We start from the raw sequence: 15,924 nt of genomic DNA on the forward strand, positions 1-15,924 counted from the left end.
GCCTGAGAGAGAAAAGGGAAAGACACAGACAGAGCAGGAAATGTAGTCTACAGAACTACAGTCTCCCATTGTCCACTGCTTCACTGTGTGACAATTCTTCCCTCTCAGACTCCGTCGCTCTCATTTTCCTCTTGCCTCGTCTCCCATTCTCATTCTGTCCTTCCCCGTCTGTCAATTTGTAAAGGCCCCACATCATTACTGTCAAAAATCACACCGCGGTGCCAATACAAAAGCCGCACGCACAATGTCACATATACAGGCGCACACACTCGTACACGCCGCCCACTCATGTGTTGAAAGAGAGCAACTTTTTTTTTTTTTCTCCGACTGGGTTCTGACACTCGGCGGCAAGCTTGTCCCACTGGAATCCTGAGAGAGACAGACAAGCAGTGTGAACTCAGAAGAACTGGAGTCTTTGATTTTCCTGTCAGACACTTTTAGCCTCCTGTCCCCCTCCAAAAAAAAACAAAAACAGTTGTCTCTGTCTTCATTTGATTGTGTCATTGTCGCCTTGCTGTTTTGGTTTGAGCTTGCTGCCGCCTCTACGCTCATAAATATTGCAAGATACAATCGCAGCCACAATCATGTGCATCTGTAGACATTAGCATCCCAGATCTCCGCGCCATCTCGGCGACCTTTGGCTCGCTTCCATCGCGCGGACATTTATTTAAAAGGCCGTAAGGCAATCAGCTCAAATTCGATTGTGAAGGGAGGGAGACTGAGAGAGAACATTCAAGATCATTTAACTGCGGGGTTCGATGAGAAGCTAAAACCCAAAAGCCTCTCAGAGTCAAAGAGGCAGGTGATTAAAGCATGTCATCAAATCTCACACCTCCTTTCTCGAGCCGCAGGAAGCTGGCTGGAGAGCTCTGATTACCATCGATGACACTCCACCCCATCCATCTGATCCCCTGTAAGAGGCTGTTAAAGCCAAATGGGCTCCCTCGTTAAAACTGGTGTCAAGTAAATAATAGATCTTTTTATCTATAGGTGGTGGGACTGGATAAACATAAAGGTGAGCTTATCAAATCCGAAAGGTGAGCAGTTAGAAGGTGATCTAATCAGATCTGGCACTGATTCCTCTCATATACTTCTCGGCGACTGACGGAGCCGCTCCGGTGGAACAGAGGCAGGTGGTTTTCGCCCTGAAGTGGAAACGCTAACTACTGTACGTGTAGCACCGATCACACCGAGGCAATAGGTCCGGATAATTGGAGAGCACTGACATTTTACATTTTAACCATTTAGATAAGCTCCATGCTCTGAAGGATTACAGTGACCCAGTCCATGTTGGCAGGTAACGTTGTAAATTAAAGCCTCACAGCGTGTCGCACCGACTATGTTAGTTAAATTGCGGCTGAGATTGAACATAATGTGAAAAAGTTACATTGATAACTCAGTAAAACAGAGCTGAATCACTGTCACACTGCTGGTTATGATGTGCTTGTGCTCTTCCCTCAGGTATGTCTGGTCTGGTCTGATTGAGAGAAAACAACAATTGAGGGCAAGAACCGTCTGCTCTCTGCAGCAACAGCTTGTGTTTGTGACGGAGTTGATTTCGATTTCTGCCAGGTGGAATGGTCTGCGTGGCTTCCTCTCCTTTCTGTTAACGGTCACAGATATTGTTCATCAATAAATGTAATGTTTTTCTGCAATTACTTGACCCTTTTGTGCAGATGCACAAATTGTGCTACATTTTTGTTCTTTCAACTGTTCTTTTTTTCAGCTTTTGGATTAAAAGCAGCAGCCTTTGTGATTACCGCTGCCCACGGCAACTTTCAACCATCTAACCTGACGAGCCGGCCCACCCCAGAGAGGGTAGGGAGAGATCTGGAATGAGAGCTGTACTAATGCAGCTTGGATTTAAGGCTGCTCCTGGCTATTGTCCGGTTGCAGAGAAAATAAATGGATGAAATGTGACTCTTTTGGCTGGCCAAGCAACGAGAAATCAGAGACTGGCGTGCCCACGTCTTTAAAGAGACCGGTCTCCACCACAACATCCTGAATCAAGCTGTTGCACTCGACGGGCGGGCCTTGTTCAGTGCCAGCAGAGGGCAGATTGAGGAGAGGCGGACTCATCATTGACGCCTGGTGCTCACACACAATCAAGGTTGATGGGCAGTGTTTACCTGATGTCCAACTTTCTGCTGAACATATTGTTATCACTATGTTTTTGCTGCTGTTTACATTCATCCTGACACAAATCTAAAAAACTCAAAACTCATCAAATACTGACTCTTTGGGATTGTAGTTCGGGTCGGCCACCATCCCAAAGCATCGAGTTGGGAATGAGACTAAAAAAAAATACTTTTCTTACAAATAGGACCTTTAATAATGAGGCTCCATTGTGCAGCCTGGCCTGAATGGGCTTCTACCCTTACACATCATGCATTTTGAATGTCTACACTGGATCAACAAGGGCAGAACATTTGCTATAATGTATTCACTCGAAATTGGAATTTAAGTGCCACTTGCTGACTGCCTGTCACAGCAACACTTCCTGTAAACGTATTGACAGTATTTTACGTCAAGATAGAAGGGATGTTTATGTGGTTATTATTGATGACTGTAATTCTCTGTGTCAAGCAGTAAGTATGTTGAATAATCTTCACTGCATTATATAAAACTTTACTCTCTGTGATGACGTTTCTGATTACATTCACAGGAAGGCAGTCCAGCGTGTACAGCTATGCGCACATAGACATATTAATGTTATTGTCTTTGAGGCTAGAGCATCTCTAAATGTTGTCAAGCGAATGTCAAATGCACATACATACGCAGAGCAATGACACTTCTGCACTACTGCAGAGGATGACGACATTCAGAGACACCCGCTGCAGCGATGAGCGGCCCCCGGGGCTCCAGCTCTAAGTGTCTCAGGCATCTACGCACACGGCCCATAACTCTGTCTTGCTGATAGCAGGCCCGGGGATTGTCTCTACTACTCTACTTCACCCTTCCTCCCTTTCCTTCTCCCCCCACCGACTCGTCCCCCTCCAGTACCTTGTCCCACCAGAGTCGTAAATCGCTCCGGTAGCGTCCGCCAGGAGCAATGAAGCTGACACGTGAGGACCTGCACACACATGTCACACACAGTCGAACATGCTAACACGTATCAGAGCGCAAACAAGCAGCCCCCACAAAACTGGGATAAACGAACGACAACAAATACGCTCGATGATTAGTGCAAAATCCCCACTAGCAAAGAAAGATGAGATTTGTTGGGGCTAATGTCATTGCGCGGGTTGCTAATGTACCAGCAGACCTAGTTATTAGTGCTTTAAAAGGAAAGCTCATAGAGATGGGCTAGGGAGATGGTAAAGGAAGAGGGGGGGTGGCTGAGATAGACAAACTGACAAATGAAGAAAGTGAGGGTGAAGCTCATTAAGCTACCGTGGCTGAGGGAATAGCAAATAAAAAGCAAAAAAAAAAAGGATGATCACGAGAGAACGAGGAAAGAAAGAGAAAAATAGATGAGAGCAGAGACCGAGGAAGAAAAGGAGATAAGCGAGGGAGGATGAGAATAGGGGAGGAAGGGAATTGGGAGTTGTTTTGAAATGTGGTAAGAGAGTTACTGTACTGTTATTGCAGTCCTTTCCCCTCACATAAACCTGTCTTGATGTCAGAATACCACTGAGTGCAAAATATGAGATTTTACCCGTTTGGATGAGGCATCTGGATGCTGGTTTCCTTTTTTTTTTTTTTTTATCAAGCTTCATTCACAGCAGCAGCGGCGTTTTCTCTCCCTTCTTCACCGCTCCTGTCTGTGCCACTACGAGTCTGGCAGGGTGGCTGACATTCAACTGTGGAGTCACTTTAGTGTTGGACTAGGGGAAAACAGCCGTATCCCATAACAGGTATTACTCTGCACATCACTCTTGCTTCAGTGCCAATGAATCGAAAATAAACCACTCCGCTGAGCCGCACACAGCTCGTCATCTATTTGCTGTAAGTGGCTTTTTTTTTTTTTTTTGCCAAGAAGGGTGAAGATGTGAGATTAGGTGAAGGTAAATAAGCTGGTCTGGAGTCAGAAGTGATACTCAGTTACGTACTTGGAAAGTCTTTCACACAGGCGGAGGTGTAAGGTATTTTTTGGAAATATCTAAAGACAGCTGTGCTTGCCTTCCTTGGGCGTTACTCTAAACTGTGAATTTAAATGTTTTGCTGTTTGACCCCCATAAAGGAAGCTACAGGCCTAAACCAAGGACAGAAATGTTTCTCGGCACATCGCGTTCTTAATCATCCCGCTGCTCATTGCCCTGAGAGACTTATGACTTTCCCCTTTCCAAAATGTCTGACAGTGGCCCATTAACAATTAAGAAATACGGTTCACGGCGCTTCCAATGGCAGAGAAAAGACAAACCTCGTCATACGCTGTAGGTGTGGAACTAGCATTAGATTTTAACCCTATACTCAGGACAATCACACGTTCAGAAAGAAGTGTTCATTGTCGTATTGAGACGTGAATGAATGACACATTGCAGGACAATCAAATTCTGAAGCGCCCTCCATGTTTTTTTCACTTCAGTATAACTTTGTGATGCCTAATAGTTTTTATGGGCCAATAAATCACGCAGAAAATATATTTGCAGGTAAGTGAAATTAAATAAGTACATTTTTAACAGCCTGAATCCCATAAAGCTCAGTTGAGATTGAAATCTGCCTTGAAATATTGCTCATGGCAGTGTCAGCCGCGTCCTTTCCTGTCCAGTGTGTTTATTGGCGATACCTGACTGCCTTCGGCACCTTTATAATTCATTACGGCATGATTAGGCTTGCCAGAAAATATTAAAGTCTCAATTACTTTATTAGCTTTCGCTGCAGAATGAAAACGATTCCATTGTAACATCCCCAAGGTGTGTGTTGAGTTATTCATAGTTCTACGGTTTCATGATACCTTCATATGGCCCAACAGGTTTCAGATGATATGCTGAATTCATTCCTGATGAACACCCAAGAGGAGAGACGGGTAATAAAGTTTGCACCCTTGTGTCCAATTTGTCATATCAGGACTAAAAAGAAACAGAAATCTGTGAAAGGAAAGTGGCCAGGGAGGAAGTATGATTCAGGAAGAGGCCATGGCGCCAGGCTTTTCAGTCCGCCTTCGAGTGCCTTCAGACCAAGCAAGGCAAAATGTTGCATTAACTATTTTGTTTGAAGCATACTGACCCCTTTCAAGAGGTCTCAGATTCAGAACACAGATTTGACAATAAATTGCTGGAAATGATTTTTCTAGCAGGATAAAGAAACGAGTAAAAATCGCGAGGGGGGGGGGGATTGAAGAGATTCTTCAGACAAATAATTCAGCAGCGACCTTGAACACCTTTTGCTGACTGAAGGCAACTCTGCAGGAAATTGCCCACTTGTCTTGGTCACCTCATATTAACAGTACAGTGAGCAACAATGGATGTACCTCTTCAAGGAAATCCATCCAATAAATACTACCTTTGAGTGATGAGACCCAAAGGACTTGTTCAACAAAGTTCAGCGGGTGAAAAAAAGTTTGACATGTTTGCTCGGATAATGAGTGAAGCAATGAATAGACAATCAGCCAATTGAAAGAAAATTAATTGCCAACTATTCTGATTGATTATTCGACTAATCGCTGCAGTGTTACAGCAAGACACCAGGAGGCAGGCAGGTAAAAGAACAAAAGGCGAGCATTAACAAAAATACAAAAACTAAATAAAGTACAAACTGGGGACACAGGCAGGAACACAAGGAATACGAGGAACACAAGGAACACAGGACTGATGAACTGCCAAAGATGGAGGAAAAGACAGACTTCAATACACAAGAGAGGGAAGACTAATAAGACACAGGTGAAACTAATAGGACAATCAAAAAAAGGCAGAAAAGAAACACAAAGACAGGAAGTGGAAAGTAAGACATGACACAAGGAGAGACTTACAAAATAAAATAACAAATAATAAAATAAAAACAGGAAATGACTGAACCAAAAACCCAAACCTTGACATGCAGCTCTTGGTGTAAACTAACAAAAATCTTCAAGAAGAAGTGAACAAACAAGAAATTAGCAATACGATCAACTACGAAGCCTGATTTTGTAATCAAAGTGTTGAATGATATGATGAAGTATTATACAAAAGCTTTTTGTTCCTAGTTTTTGCACGTCTGCTTGTTGTTCACTGAGGTTTTGTGCTCAAAGTACAAAGCACTCACGCAACCACACAAATTCTAATATCGTCAGCGTGCTGTGAATGCCTGCCAAGGTCGACAGATAGACAACACCGAGGCAGAATAAAACCTGTTAACCCACGTTTATTTACTAATTGATTCTTTGATTCCTGACATGACTCAACTCTAATTTGCATTTGCTGTAGAACAACAATTTCTCTCCAAAGTGATGCTCCCCATTAAGATATCGCTGTGAGGGACATTTTTCAGCTCCACAGGAAATCTGTTATTGAAAAACAATATCAGAAGCTTCGGCAGCCATTGATCCAAATGACGGGTATTTACAATTAGCTGGAATTTGATCCGTCTCACAGGACAGAAACAGAAAAAAACAGTCAGTATCAGAGAGATTATCAGAATTATAAACCAATAATGTTATGCAGGGTAGAGTCTAACGCTCAAAGTCAAACTCATGCATGTGTAGCCAAGGTTACCCTAACAACCTATCCAATCCTGGCGAGGTTGCAAAACATAAATATCTGGGTTAGGCGAGATCACTTCCTCTTTCGTCTGGTCTGCCTGACAGAGCATTGAACGCTCTATTCTCTGCTTTCATTGGTGAGTTGTGCATATATTGTTCTTATATTTGTCTTGTAGTGGTATGAAAGAGGTCCTGCTAGCGTTGGTCCCGTTAGCATAGCGCTAGCCGCAATACAACAGTCCCATAGGGAAATTGCTGATTTAACGGTAATTAGCATCGAGTGTTAACCTGTGTAATTGACTGTATTAAACTTGTATGAAAATTTGTAACAAGCTTTTCAGCTAGCCTTGATTGTATCAGTATTGCTCTATATAAAACATAAATTAATTTGTTGCTGTATAGCCTTCGATAAAGCTGTATATGCTTAGATTTCTTGACAAATTGACAAAGCAAACTGATGATCCCCAGTGAACAAAAATGATGCTAGCCATTAGACTCAAAACTGTGAGGTCTGTGATATCAAATGGAATAGGTTTTTTTTCTCCCAAATGCTCTATACTGGAAGGAGTGAATGAGTATAAAACCCTAACTGCCTGTAAGAGTTACTTGGTCATGGTTGGGGTGGCATATAAAAAGAGTCTTAAAAGCGAGGGTTCAGGGAAAGTGTCAGGATTCCATTTTAGATTATTCAACTGAATCCACAGTCCCCTCCTCCTCTGCTTTATTCCACCACTCTCACCGTTCTCCCTTCCCATTATGCAAACTCCGTCTTTGATCTCAAACAGTGAAAGGTGGCTTTATCTTAGAACAACACAGAGACAGACGATCAGAGACTTGGTAGACCTCAGAGAAATCCGGATGAGAATAGAAAAAGATGGAGGCGGGGGGTGGTTGGGAGGGGGGGTGCATACAGTAACTGAAAGAAATTAGTCAGCTCTTGAAGGAGGGAAGAAAAGGAGTGTGATATACACCTGGCTCAAAACAGCATATTTACTGAGGTGTTCGAACAAGAATATTACATGTATAGTGTACATGTACCTGAAGAACAACACTGAAATATACTACATATGATATAAATGTTAAGTCAGAAAAGATCCTCGTCAGTGTAAACTTCTATTAAAGAGAAAATATGAATCATGCACCAACTACAGGGCCACAATCCTTTGGGTTAGTATGCTTGAAACAAATTGAATTATATGACTCGAGATAGAGTGATTCAAATCGTCAAATAACCCGTCATCATAGCCTCCTCCTGGCTCCACACTGCCTACCTGATCTCTATGCAAGAAGTCTTTGTATTTTGGAGGTCTCAGTAGCCTTGACGCAATGAATCATACTAATGGGCATAACAGCGCACGCGTTTGAACAGTTATTCAAAAGGAATTCTCGTGTTGAAAAATGTTGAGAGCAGTGAAGAATGAAAAAGAGCTCGAGAGGGAGGATCAAAACCTGCCTTAGGGTCAAACCTCCGCACACCCGGCCAGTCACAGCGGAAAGTGGGCTTGCTCATCAGTTTGTCTGTTTAAGAAATAAGTATAAAAATTGTCAGATTGAGCCATGCTGAATCTGAAGGAAGGTTTAAGGCACTGAGCCGTACAGTAACTGATGATTATTAGGCCACTTTCGATAAAAGTCGTGCACCCAACTCTGAAATATCAACTTTTAACGTGTTAGCAAACAGTTGCCTATTTATGCATTCAGCGGCACACGGAGCGACATTAGCATTAATTTAAAGTTTCAGGCAGCACACACTAAGTAAGTCTATCATTCACTGTTGTGGTTTCTGACAGTCTCTGAGAAAATATCTCTGCAAGATATTGCGTCCCATTTTTATGTTTATTGTTATGCGGTGACCTCTAGTGGCTGTAGTAAGTATGACAAGAGCAAAGGAGGAAGTCGGGTGAGGTAGTATAAAGAGCGACAAAGTAGGGAGGAAGTCGGGGTGGATGGAAAGGTCTTTTACCCACGAGGCTGCTGTTTGTGGCCCATGTGAAATCAAAAGATACTGTGTACTTCTTTTAACTTATGCACGTAATTTAACCACTGTACTCATGATTTATTTCTAAATCTTGCCAAAAAGTAACTTGACCAAACTGCAACCGTTTCACAACAGTAACCATGCTGTCTGTTGCTGCGTAAATACCGTTTTGGGAGTCACTGACTTATTCTATCGTTTAGTTATGAGCACTGCTGTGCAGGTAGTGCTCAGTTCTTAAAGCTTGTTAGATTGAGTGAACCATAACAGCAATGCTGTGGGCAGAAAACCAAAATAATGGGCTGAAAGACTCTGGAACTGCAGGATTGGGTACAAATTCTCTGTGGGTTCCTCAGCACGAGTGTCCACTTCTATCCCATTGGCCCCATCTACTGTTAATAGATAAATATTGATTATAGCTTCACACAGAGGGCCCAACCACAGAATTACTGTCTCTTAAGACACAAATTAAGTGAATAGTATCTGCTTTCTCCACAGATACTTTCTGTATTTGTTCAAACTGACTGAAAATGTACCCAGATTCTTAACGCTAACACGTCAACACCGCTCAGATTCTCCACTATATGCACTTGGATGTATGCCTTTTTTTTTTTTATTTGCTCCATTACCATATCTTATCTATTTTATCTCCATCTTCAGTCATTTTTTATAGTTGCTATAAGCTGTCATATCTCAGTATTGTGTCGTTATTAGAGTGTGTCATCGCTTTAGCATCAAAGGCTACTAGCGCTAACGTAATTAAAACGTAATTGAATTGAATCCGACTGAAGTTGAATCGAACTGACACACTGAGAGAGAGATTTACAGAGAAAAGAGATGGAGAAAACTAAAGGCTAAAGGATTTTTCAAAGCAGAGGACAGCTAGATTGCCCTTGCAGTAGGACCACCTTATCAATTTGATTAGAGTGTGAAAGGACACTTAAGATCTCAATTGCTTGCCCATTAGTAGTCTACTCAGCCCCCCTGCCGTAGAATCCAATGGCTAATGTTTGGGGTAGTGGGGGAGTTTGAAAAGATTATTTGATTTCACTTAGATATGCCCCTGCATGTGAAATCAAATAGCGATTAGATAATGTGTGCGCTAAATATGAAAGGGCCTGCTTCATTTGAAAACATTGATTTGCATTTCAAATGTTTTCGCCAAGCCCAGAAACACAACAGTCAGCTCTGCAATATATGTAAAAACATTCAAATGGCGAGACCTATTAGATGACAAAGATTAAAATGTTTCTGCTTCGCCACTGATGCAGATTAAACTTTCTAGAGCCCTTAAAAAACAGTTTAAAAAGACAAGCTGGGATGTAGATATATGAGATAAAGTTTTCTTATTTCCCTCTGCTCCTGGTCAAAGAGTGCAGCAGTAGGCAAAAAGAAATAATAATTCAGTCTGCAAAAAAATAATTCCGAAAGGATGAAGGGGCTGAGCTGATTTTCCTATTAGACCTACTTTATGTTCAGAGAAGAGAAGAGAAGAGAAGAGAAGAGAAGAGAAGAGAAGAGAAGAGAAGAGAAGAGAAGAGGGTGGGCGTCAAACCGGCAAGTTATTTTCACTTTGTTTCTTTTATCCTTTTGTTGTTGTTCACTGTGTCTGGCTTCATCATGCAACTTTTTCAGCGCTGTTTTTTCAGACTAAGACAATCCTATTTGGGAGAGCTGGTTGACAGTAAGCTGCTGAGAGGGACGGAGATGCGCAGGAAAGACCGTCGCATTGTTTACCCGGACGGCGATTGTTGAAAATCAGGAGCTAAAATGCACGCTGACCTCATATTCGGCGCACTATCTCCTGTTTGAAGACAGGAAGAGACGCGTTCCGACGAGGCTGAGCGAGCTGTGTTCATGTATACACACTGATTCATCGGCTCCGTGCTCTTGAGCCGCATACCGCAGTGCCTCTACATTCTGTAACTCATTCATCTGTGAAAAATCATCCGGCAGTCAAAACCTCATTAAACTCCTACCTCTTTGACGTGAATAAGGGACTGTCTAAAGTCAGAGAAGAGGCAATTGGATTTGATCTGTCATTTTCCCGTAAATACGTTCATTCAAGGCCCGCGGATTGCTTCAGCTGTGGCGCTCATCACATTCAATTCTTTAGCCCTGGATCCAATTTTCAGAAAACTTATTGGTGAACCAAAATAGCAATGGGGCTTTTGACTGCAGATCTCCTGGTTAAAAGGTAAGACAGTTGCCTGATAGGGTATTATCGGAGGATGCGGCGTGAACAGGCATGCGCGACCACACATGTTCTCGAGTGGAAAGAAAGCGAGGATGTGTGCGCGGTAATTTTGGAGGTGATTATACATCTAATATTGGTTTCCTGCTATATCAAACACACACACACCTCAGAGTCTCACAGCGAGACTAATCATCACTAACATAGCAGCATACCCAGCCAATGAAGATGACTCAGATCACCAAGGGAACAGAGCAGATCTCCATTTTTTTTCCACTCGAATCCTCTCTCTGACTGTCTCTCCACAAGTTCGTCCTGTCCTTGCCTCCATTTTCCCTCTTTTCATTACCTCTAGCTGCCTTTGTGTCCATCAGTAACCCCCCTTCTCCCCCCGTCTCACGCCATCAAGCTCCCCTCATCTAAGTAAACCTATTGGAATCCTCTCAGAAGGAGCGACCGCGCCTTTACGGCAATCACAGACAGGATGCGAGCAAACGCTGACGGGCTGGGAAAAACGCACACATTCCTGCATGCACCCATACATATACATGGTATATATACACACAGGCACTTGTGCTAATATGCTGATGGCTGGCCTGGGGCAAGGGTGAGACCGGTCGCCGGATTTACTGCTCTCTGTTTTTATTGGTGTTTGTGATGGGCTGTGCCGTTTGTGTTTAGAAAGTCGAGCATCTCATCACCTCGGCCATTACCGCGGCAAAGCACCAAGGACAGAGAAGCAGGAATAAGTGAAGGTGTTTACAAGTCAACAAATATATTCATATTTTGTGATGTCGGGGTCGCTGGTGGTAATTTACCAAGATAGGACACACACATATTTGCAGGAAAAGCGATTAAAGGAATGGAATAGTGGTTTGAGGAGCAGGAGTATGAGGTAATTCCACTGAAATGTCCCCACAGGATAGAAGAAGGCGTAAAGTGGGTTTGTAGTTTGAATGTTTGTGTTTTTATCTCCCATTTGCATTTCTGCATGTGAAAGTGTGCGAGTGGATGTTGCGCGGCGCACATATGTGGGTGTGTGGCCGGCTCGTGGTTATGTAAGGCACTAATTGTCATGCAGGGTGCAGACACTAAGCACAGACATGAAGCTTTTCTCTGAGCCCGCAGTGGTGAATATTAAAATAATTAGGAATGGTTGATCCGCAGATGCAAAGGGAGGGCATGTAAACATCAAAACACTTTCTGCTCGCGTAGATATGCCAATGTTTATGTATATATGTGCATTAATTTAATATTGCACATACACGTATGCACTTTTGAGTGTCTGTCTTAATGTTTTTTTTACGATTAGGAGCGCATGTGAGTGGATTTGCGCCCGTTTGTACCAACACGTGTTATCGCCTGCATGTTTTTTGAGTCCAAACATCAGACGAATAAGCAAAAGAATGTCAGGCTGAACATCGCATCGCCTCGAGACCTCCGAGACACTGACACGGATGTTTGGATTAATAAACGCGCGCCGCGGCAAAACGCGATTTCACGTGGTTCCTAACACGCGCGTGCAATATTCATGGGCCCAGAGTCGAATTCATTTGATGCTAAATTGGCTAAGATCCCGCAAATTGACGGTTTGTGATGCTCTTTAAGGAGAGTAGGTCGCAGATGAAGCAACTTGGTTGAAATCTGAAGGTTTTCGGAAAGGCTTGTGGAATTTGAGTTCTTAATCGGTCCCTGTCATGATATCAGAGCATAATTTAGGAATGGAGAGATTTAAATATGGATGAAAATATATCAAAGAGCATAAGCAATCAGACTCTGCATTAGTCAGAAAGAAATGTAATCAATTTTGTATGAGAAGTTTCTCAAGCAATTTGCAGCCAGTGTTAGCGAAGACTTCTAAGACCCACCACGATGATGAGCAGCTATGTGCCTCAGTTGTATTTATTTGTTTGCCCTCTCTTTTGCTCTTGTAATCCAATTATTTTAGAGAAATAAGGTTGTCATGTCATGCTCTGGGTTCATCCTTTGAATCTTTTTAATTTGTTCTATGTTTGGCTGAGCCTTTATGTGTCTGATCCAAAGGGATAACAATTAAAAAAGAAATATATTTATCAAATGTCGAATTTCTACCTTTAATTGTGGACTCCAGCCACTTTCTCTTTGCCCTCTCTGACTGGAGCGTCCGTCTCGACAAATCGATGATTACTGTTATTATATTTAATGTCGCCACTTATTTTCTTGTCGTGGATGTTCTTTCTCTTACCGTTACTGTTGTGAAAGTCGCTAAGCTGTCAGCATCACTGTCTTGAGGCTCAACAGTACTTTTGATTAGTTTTAGGAGCTTCTGCTTCTTTTTGTTTCATCTCTTCTTTCTTTGTGCACTTTGAACATGATCTAAGTTGTTATTTCTCACTATAAAAGGTGACAAATTAAAGGAAAAAAACCTCAAAAAGATTTTTAGTAAGGTGTTGGGCCTTAATGTGCAACCGGAACAGACTCTAGATGTCTTTGGACCTGAGAAAGAATTGCTTTTAGAGTTTGCTTTAAGTGGAGGAAGCTAGTCTTTAATTATTAGCCAGTCAAAACTGACGCGCATCGGCAACAACGACATCCCAACAACCAGGTGCACTTACAAGTTTGTACAAAACGGCATAAGTAGGCCTACATTAAATAGGTCACATCACAATCAGTGCATTTACTGTGATTGACATTAGACGGGAGGGACAGAGTGAGGGCAGATTGTCCACCAGTAAATCGATTGGGGATGGCGTTGTTCTCTTGGACGGACAAAAAAATAAATAAATAAAAGTGTAAAATGCTAAAATGGGTCGCCAGATGTACTGGGCGGCCGTTAGTATAACTGGGCAGACTGTCCAAGTAAAGTCTACGTGTGGGAAACACTGCATCTTGTCACGCGGCTGCCGTGTCTGTTCCCAAACTATTTGTATTAGTCCTTTTGACCCGGAAATATATAATAAAAAGTAGTGTATATGTGTAGGAAACACTGCTAAATGTTTAATAGGTGACATGTATATGAGACTTTCTAGGTTTAACGTGCCTTGTGGGCGACTCATTCGGACAACCAGGCACCCACCGGCACCGTGTTGGTGACTCATTTATTCAGGTTTTTCCTTTACTTCATCACCCCATGTGAAGTGCTTTATAAGCAGTGTTACTGGTTTACATGTTTGCCAGAAACTGGTTAAATGAGCATTTTTATCTTAATTGCTTCATTAATGGGTTTCATTAATCAGTGCTGCATTAACACACACTCACACAGTAACACACACACACAGTAGAGAAATGCTGTGTAAAGCATGAAACACATATGGATGTCACACAGCTGCTGAACACTGCCCACAGTAAGCTGTAGTGTTTAAATTTTTTATGTCTTTTTTTTCCTGCCCTCAAGACAACCATTAAACTCTTAAACTCTCGGGGCGCTTCTGAGGAAATGTACAAAAACAACTCCTTGACAGTGTGACATAGTAGAGCAATGTCTGTTTTGAAAAAAAAGTTTCGAGTCGAGCCTTTTCTCTGCCTCTTGTTCTGTGACTGAAACTCACCAGGGCTTGGCTCGTCAGCAGGCCAATAACATGCCAGAGTGGTGTGAAATCAGAGCCCTGCAGGAGAGAGAAGAAATTGGGTGATTGGGGCTTCAATTCAGGCAATTGCTGGCGCCCGAGGCTCCCTGACACTGGAGAGGCCCTCGGTACAGATTTAAGCCACATTAGGAGTCGAGATGGCCGGGGAAGAACAACCGGACTCTCTGGCTTCTCCTTGGGAACCCAGCTGGCTTGGTCTGATTAATTTGCCTCAGGAGTGCTGCATTACTGCGTTCCATTACATGAACAGCTATCTCATGGGGTTCACACGGTTCATGTTGTTAAGACCGGCGAAAAAAGAAAAAAAAAATGCAACGAGTCAGCAGAGATCAGCAAGTAATGGCGCTGGGAGCTCTGGAAGGGACAGAAAAAGAAGATTTTTTTTTGTTTCTTCCCATGCAGCCTTGAAGGAATCTGATGACTTCCATGTCATATTCACAAAGGCCCTTTATTTTTGTTCTTCCTTCTGTCACCAGTGTTCATGTTCAATTCGTTCAAAAAGGTGAGACAGCATTCACTCAAAGTCAATCACAGCACAGTGGCTCACAACCGCTCCTTTTTCTATAACCACACAATTACAATATTTATGAGAACTCCTGCTGATGGAAAGACTATTTCACTGTCTCCCCCCCTCTCTCCTCCCCTCCTCGCGCTATCTCCCCTTTTCTTTTGTGGTCCTCATTCTTTTCCTTCGGCTTATTTTAATGAAAAGTTTGGTGGTGATTCGCTCGGGGATTCGGCCGGGCTTGTAATTTCCACAACACGATGACGTGAATAACTATGAGCCGATCGTCCTAAAGACACTGACAGCGGCCAGAACAAATACATTGACAAAACACAGGAGAATAAAGGGGCAGAATCCCCCCTTCATGTGGCCCCACTTTGCCCCTGAGAGCCTCTTTACAATAAATAATATGAAGTGATTGAAAAAATGAAATGTTCATTACAATGACCTCAGACAGTGAGAGAAAAGCGTGAGAGAGCGAGGCAAAATGACTGCATTTGAAAGAGGAGCGAACAGAAGGGAACGCAAATGTTCCCATCAGGGTGAATATCTTCTAATACACCTCCGCCGGGGGAAGATTATTGATAGCGAGTGTATGATTGTGGGTTGGGGGGGGGGGATGGTATTAAAAATACTCCTACCACCACGGCTTCTCCTCCACCGCCTCTCCTTCATTCCATTAAAGCTCGCTGCTATAATATGCATCAGAATTGCTCCAAGAAGTCATTCCTGTGCTACAGCAGGCGAGCGAAATCTCAATCATTTGAACTTGAGGGTTGTGTCCTGGCGAGAGATGACTTATTCATAGCATAGTGTGCGTACCAGGGGAAGATTATCTACACATGAGGCCCAGCCTCCCACCAAGGGCATTCTAAAGAAATGTTAACCTGTGGTATAGCACATTATTATGTGCTGCCCGAAGCTTCTGTTCATACCAAACAAAAGAGAGAGATATATTGTAGAAAAAGATTTTTGTCTGTACTTTTTTTTTGGTACCACAGGCTATGTAGATACGCTACAGAGATAAGAAAACAGCAAAAGGAGTGTTAAAGGGGCCAAGCAGAA

Source organism: Pagrus major, chromosome 14 (assembly GCF_040436345.1).
Source record: "Pagrus major chromosome 14, Pma_NU_1.0".
In the NCBI taxonomy this organism is placed as follows: domain Eukaryota; kingdom Metazoa; phylum Chordata; class Actinopteri; order Spariformes; family Sparidae; genus Pagrus; species Pagrus major.